Below are 7414 nucleotides of genomic sequence, written 5' to 3'. Positions count from 1 at the left end.
AGACACAAAATAACCGAAACGAAACACAAAACGACTAAAACAGGACACAAAACAACTAATACAAGACACAAAAAGACAAAAATGAGACACAAATTGACTAAACCAAGACACAAAACAGCAAAAATAAGAAACAAAATGACAAAAAACAAGACAAAAAACCACTAAACCAGACACAAAATGACAAAAATAAGACACATTAATCCTTTGTAATTTAATGTACATTTAGTTAAGTGTTATATCCAGAAGTAAAAACTATTTTTCTACTTTACTTTTATATATTTTATGTTTCAATTCATCCCGTACTTTAAAAAAGGACCTCGCTCTGTCTTTTCTGTGTTCATTGTGCAGCGACAGAGCAGAAAAAGCAGCTCTATTCTGTGAAAATCCCTCAAAAAGCAGAATATGAGCTCGTCTGATTCTCCACATGCTGTCAGCTCAGCGTGAATCTCTCCGAGCGACCGACTCTCAGCTTTGATTGCATCTTGGAGACACTTTGACAGGAAGAAAACTGAAATCTGAGGACGGAGAAGTCCACTAAAATGAGGAGATGCTGACCACAGAGCAGCACTTTTCTGCTCCTGAATGAGGCCAGAAGCTCCGCTCACATGAACAATAACGATCCTCACTCCTTTCATTTTCTCTCCTTGCAGCCGTTTGTTGCTGCCGGTTGGAAATAGAAAATACATCTTGTGGTGTTCGCAGCCCTTAACACCATGGAAGTGTTAATTAAACGCACCAGAGGAATCGAGAGGAGAGAGCTGTCAGGATAACCAGCCGCCAAGAAAAAAGCTCCTGCTCAAATAACAAAGAAGAATCATAAGTCTGTTATTCATTATTAATGGAACGTGTTAGACATGTTAGCATAACCTGCTGATGACGTTTCTGTCGTGTTGTGTCTTGTATTTGTTTTTTTCTGTCTTGTTCTTGTCGTGTTGTGTCTTGTTCTTGTTGTTTTGTGTCTCGTTTATGTCATTTTGTGTCTCATTTTTGTCCTTTTGCTTTCGTTTCTGTCCTTTTATGTCTTGCTTTTGTTGTTTTGTGTCATTTTTGCCGGTTTGTTTCTGATTTTTGTCATTTCATGTCTAGTTTTTGTCATTTAGTGTCTTGTTTAATCTGTCCAAAATGACTAAAATTGTTTAAAATGACTTGGAATTGGTCCAAAGTTGCTTAAAAAAAGGTCAGAAATAGCTCAAAAATGTCCAACGTTGTTTTGCAAAGCTAAAGACTAAATCTGTCCAAAAAGATTTAAGGTTTGTCTGTTGGGTCTAAATTTGGTCCAAATATCTCAAATTCCATCCAACGTGCCAAGAAGCTGTCCAAAATGACTTGAAACCTGTTCATTATGACTAAAATTTGTCCAAAAGTACTTTAGAACTTCAAATAACTCAAAAATGTCCAAAATGACTCAACTTTTGAAGACTTTGTGATGAAAATCCAGAAGATGAGAAGCTTCACAAACACTCAGACCAACCAGAGCTCAGATAAAGTCCCTGAAGTCACATTTTCCTCTTCCTGCTGTTTTATTTAACTGAAACTTTATTACCGCATCACCACATTAATAACTGGTGTCCCTAATAATCCCGTATTTCTCTCAGATTTGACGTCTAAGCTTCACTTTCAGACTGCAGCCTCCAGCAATGAGACTGAAGCTTTGAGCCTTTGTTAATCTAAAATAAGAAGCAGACTTCTCCTCTTGTGCTTTAATTAAGGCTGGAGTTTTTCCTCCAACTCCTTCTGGATAATAATACAGTTGGCTGTTCTCTCACAGAAGAGGAGGAAATAAATAAATAAAAGAAGTACTCTTTCAAAAGGAACTTGAGCTTTGAGGCGAAAAAACCTCGGCGCTCTTTCATCTGCTGTAGTCGAACATGCAAAAATAGAAATGGAACATGAGGCCGGGCCGCTGACGAAGCCGCGAACAAACACCAGATCCAGCCGAGCTCTGAGAGGAAACGGCAGGATGTCGGTTTCTGTTTCACGCAGCTCCTCGACGTGACTCACCAGGATCAGCGAGAAGCTTCTTCAATCCCTGCAGACTTCAGCGTCTCATCTGCTGCTGCTGCTGCTGCTGCTGCTTCGTATTTTTATCCTGTTTTTCCAGGATGGATTTATGTTAATTCTACGTAGGAAGGTCGCTGCTCACAGTTCATTAGGCTTCTTCCTCCCACTCATCCAACCAACCAACCTGCAGCAGACAGAACTGTCCAGAATGACCCAAAAAGTGTTCAAAATGATGGAAAATCAGGTGGAAATGTCTCAAAAGTTTCCCAACATGACAAGATCCATCCATCCATCCTCTATACACCGCTTTATCCTCACTAGGGCCACTGGAGTCTATCCCAGCTGACAGCAGGGGACACCCTGGACAGGTCACCAGTCTGTCACAGGGCTACATATACAGACACACAATCACACCTACAGACAATTTAGAGTAATCAATTAACCTCAGCATGTTTTTGGACTGTGGGAGGAAGCCGGAGTACCCGGAGAAAACCCACGCATGCACAGGGAGAACATGCAAACTCCATGCAGAAAGATCCCAGGCTGGGATTTGAACCGGGGATCTTCTTGCTGCAAAGTGAAGGTGCTAACCACTACACCGCTGTGCAGCCCAACATGACAAGATAACTGTCCAAAATAACTGAAAAACTGTCCTAACAGACTAAAATTGTTCAATCTTGTCCAAAATGACTCAAAACATGTCCAACGTTACAAACGTGTCCAAAATTACTTGAAAACCATCCAAAATGATTCCCAAACTTCCCAAGATGACTAAATGATTCAACTGTCCAAAATGACCCAAAAAAGTGTTCAAAATGACAGAAAATCTGGTGAAAATGTCTCAAAATCTGCCCAACATGACAAGAAAACCACAAAACAGTCTGAAAGGATTAAAATGGTCCAACAATTACTTCAGATGTATCCAAAATGATTCAGAGTGGCCAACATTACAAAAACATGTCCAAAAATGACTCCAAAACTGTTCAAAACGTCTTAAAATGTGGTCAAAATGACTTAGAATTTTTCCAACATTATAAAAACCTTTCCGTTATGACTTGAAATCTGTCCAAAATGACTCGAAATGGGTTCACTGTTTAAAAAACTGACCACTATAACAAAATTACCCAAACAATGTGTCCAAAATCAAAAAAGGACTAAAATTGTCCAAAACTATTTCACTATTCACTCAACATGTGTCCCTCGTTACAGAAGTGTGTCCAACATGACAAAATGACCCCAAAAAGTGTTCAAAATGACGGAAAATCTGGTGAAAGTGTCTCAAAAGTTTCCCAACAAGATAACTGTTCAAAATAACTGGGAGATTGTCCTAACGGCCTAAAATTGTCTAAAATTTGTATGTGAAAATATGTCCACAATGACTCAAAATGTGACCAACGTTTCAAACATTTAACAAAGTCAGCTCTGAAATCAGGAATGTTTGCATGAAGTCTGGTAGATGTCTGTGCAGCTACACAAGGATCTCATGTTGTAATCTTCTTCTGGTTCTAAACTCTCCTGAATGTTAATCCTGATTATTTCCAGCAGCTCTCACATGTTCCTGCTGCAGTGGTTTAACCTAAATGAAAGCGAGGAGAGCTGCAGCTCCATCAGAAGATCTCAAGGACGCCTCCATCGTCAGAGGTCAGGTGGCCTCAGGCAGCCTCCATGTGGGCCTCCTTGGAGGGAGAAGGCCGGCCGAGTGGCTGCTGCTGGGCTTCAGGGAGGCCTCGGTAAGACACGCTGCCCTTTTTAAAATACAATTATAGATAGAGAGTGAGTGGCAGCGGCTCGCTGGCAGACCTCAGGAGCCTCATTTGGGTTCTACGGTCAGAACTCGACCTTCAGCGGTAATCAGGATACTCTCACTTTAAACGTCACGGAGAGTTTTTCTGCTTCTACAGAGTCCCAGAAAATACCAACATCTGCATCCACTGGAGGCTCAGCAGCTTCTCACACTAGATTTAGAGAAAAAAAAACTGTTTTCACTTCAGATTTAAACAGAAAATACAGTTTTACTGGATTTATATCAGCTAAAAGTGTCATTTTCATGTATCTGTAAAGCTACATTATTTTTCCTGTTTAAATATTAATAATTTATGTATTTTGTCACTCTTTTGAACAAACATAGTGGCACATTTGCCAAAATCACAGTAAAAGGAATTTAAATGTTGACTGTGCCACATTAAAAACCTGTTTTATAGAAATAATAATTAGAATAACTATTCTGCTGCATATTTCAGTTTTTACTTTACTGACTGCAGTGTGTGATCAGAAAATCTGAGTTTTGCTTGATTTAAATCAGCTAAAAATGGGATTTTCTCAGTTTTTACAGTGTTTATTTTTCTTTTGTCTTTTTAGCTTAATTTTTTAGCAACTTTGCTGCCAGATTGTTTTGGTGGTTTGCAGTCATTTTGTCTTTTTGTTGTCATCCATCTATGGTTGTTGTGTGTCTCTGCAGTCCTTTTTGTGTGTCTTTGTGGTCATTTCATGTCTTTTTGCACTTATTTTCAGTGTCTTTGTGGTTGTTTTGTCTCTTTGTGGTCATTTCATGTCCTTCTGTAGTCACTTTCTGTCTCTTAGTGGTCATTTTATGTTTGCCAGACGTAAAAAAGGAATTGATGGGATAATGTGTAAATTGTCTCAGAAATGCATTTTGAAACACATGAAGATTCTTTTATTTGTTATTTACAGTCAGTTCCAGATGTGTGATGCTACATTTTCATTTCAGAGACCTTCAATCTTCAGTTTGTTGTCGGGTTAAAGAAGTGAAACCATCCCTTCTATCTAATAAACTGCTCCTCGTGCTTCATGTCGGCTGACGACTCGTTCAATATTTGTCCAAAAGCTGATTCTTTGTGTTAAACAGGAGCAGCGAGCGCCTCGACGTGAAACACAGAAACCTCATCCTGTTTTATTTGCTTCCAGTGGATGATGCAGACAGAAATCCCACAGAGCAAACATTTGACCACTTGGCACATGGACTCCATCAACATTTCCTCGTGTTGATGAAAAACATCATCTGGACGGAGCATATTTGTTTTTGTGTGAATAAAGACGGTGTTGCTGCCTGAAAGGGTGAAGCGACGAGTCACGTTCAGGTTCAGCTCATCAGATGTCCAGAGTTTCTTCAATCTGTCTGACGATCGGCCGGCACGTCTCCAGAAACATAAAGTCTGCTGTTAAACAGACGGAAAAGCTCTCCGTTCTGGGACCGAAATAGAGCTGAAGATTTATTAAAAATAGATATTTAGTTCATTCATGAAGGAATAAGTAGAAGAAAACTACAATATCCATCCAGCACGGAGAAACATCTTCTAGTTGGAGATCCATTCAGCACGGAGAAACATCTTCTAGCTGGAGATCCATTCAGCATGGTGAAACATCTTCTAGTAGATGGAGATCCATTCAGCATGGAGAAACATCTTCTAGCTGGAGATCCATTCAGCATGGAGAAACATCTTCTAGTAGATGGAGATCCATTCAGCATGGTGAAACATCTTCTAGTAGATGGAGATCCATTCAGCGTGGAGAAACATCTTCTAGCTGGAGATCCATTCAGCATGGAGAAACATCTTCTAGTAGATGGAGATCCATTCAGCATGGTGAAACATCTTCTAGTAGATGGAGATCCATTCAGCATGGTGGAACATCTTCTAGTAGATGGATATCCATTCAGCATGGAGAAACATCTTCTAGTAGATGGAGATCCATTCAGCGTGGAGAAACATCTTCTAGTAGATGGAGATCCATTCAGCGTGGTGAAACATCTTCTAGTAGTTGGAGATCCATTCAGCATGGTGAAACATCTTCTAGTAGTTGGAGATCCATTCAGCGTGGTGAAACATCTTCTAGTAGATGGAGATCCATTCAGCGTGGTGAAACGTCTTCTAGTAGATGGAGATCCATTCAGCATGGTGAAACATCTTCTAGTAGATGGAGATCCATTCAGCGTGGAGAAACATCTTCTAGCTGGAGATCCATTCAGCATGGAGAAACATCTTCTAGTAGATGGAGATCCATTCAGCATGGTGAAACATCTTCTAGTAGATGGAGATCCATTCAGCATGGTGGAACATCTTCTAGTAGATGGATATCCATTCAGCATGGAGAAACATCTTCTAGTAGATGGAGATCCATTCAGCGTGGAGAAACATCTTCTAGTAGATGGAGATCCATTCAGCGTGGTGAAACATCTTCTAGTAGTTGGAGATCCATTCAGCATGGTGAAACATCTTCTAGTAGTTGGAGATCCATTCAGCGTGGTGAAACATCTTCTAGTAGATGGAGATCCATTCAGCATGGAGGAACATCTTCTAGTAGATGGAGATCCATTCAGCATGGTGGAACATCTTCTAGTAGATGGAGATCCATTCAGCATGGTGAAACATCTTCTAGTAGATGGAGATCCATTCAGCATGGTGGAACATCTTCTTGTAGTTGGAGATCCATTCAGCATGGAGAAACATCTTCTAGTTGGAGATCCATCCAGCATGGAGAAACATCTTCTAGTTGGAGATCCATCCAGCATGGAGAAACATCTTCTAGTTGGAGATCCATCCAGCATGGAGAAACATCTTCTAGTAGTTGGAGATCCATTCAGCGTGGTGGAACATCTTCTAGTAGTTGGAGATCCATTCAGCGTGGTGAAACATCTTCTAGTAGTTGGAGATCCATTCAGCGTGGTGAAACATCTTCTAGTAGTTGGAGATCCATTCAGCGTGGTGAAACATCTTCTAGTAGATGGAGATCCATCCAGCGTGGAGAAACATCTTCTAGTAGATGGAGATCCATTCAGCGTGGTGAAACATCTTCTAGTTGGAGATCCATCCAGCATGGAGAAACATCTTCTAGTTGGAGATCCATCCAGCATGGAGAAACATCTTCTAGTTGGAAATCCGTTCAGCATGGTGAAACATCTTCTAGTAGTTGGAGATCCATCCAGCATGGAGAAACATCTTCTAGTTGGAGATCCATTCAGCATGGAGAAACATCTTCTAGTTGGAGATCCATCCAGCATAGAGAAACATCTTTTAGTTGGAGATCCATTCAGCATGGAGAAACATCTTCTAGTAGATGGAGATCCATTCAGCATGGAGAAACATCTTCTAGTAGATGGAGATCCATTCAGCATGGTGGAACATCTTCTAGTAGTTGGAGATCCATTCAGCATGGTGAAACATCTTCTAGTAGATGGAGATCCATTCAGCATGGTGGAACATCTTCTAGTAGTTGGAGATCCATTCAGCATGGTGGAACATCTTCTTGTAGTTGGAGATCCATTCAGCATGGAGAAACATCTTCTAGTAGATGGAGATCCATTCAGCGTGGTGAAACATCTTCTAGTTGTTGGAGATCCATTCAGCATGGTGAAACATCTTTCTACTGATGATTAGCAGAGACTCAAACTGGACTA

This window comes from Acanthochromis polyacanthus, chromosome 14 (genome assembly GCF_021347895.1).
Source record: "Acanthochromis polyacanthus isolate Apoly-LR-REF ecotype Palm Island chromosome 14, KAUST_Apoly_ChrSc, whole genome shotgun sequence".
Classification (NCBI taxonomy): domain Eukaryota; kingdom Metazoa; phylum Chordata; class Actinopteri; family Pomacentridae; genus Acanthochromis; species Acanthochromis polyacanthus.
Note: the sequence above shows the minus strand (reverse complement) of the source record.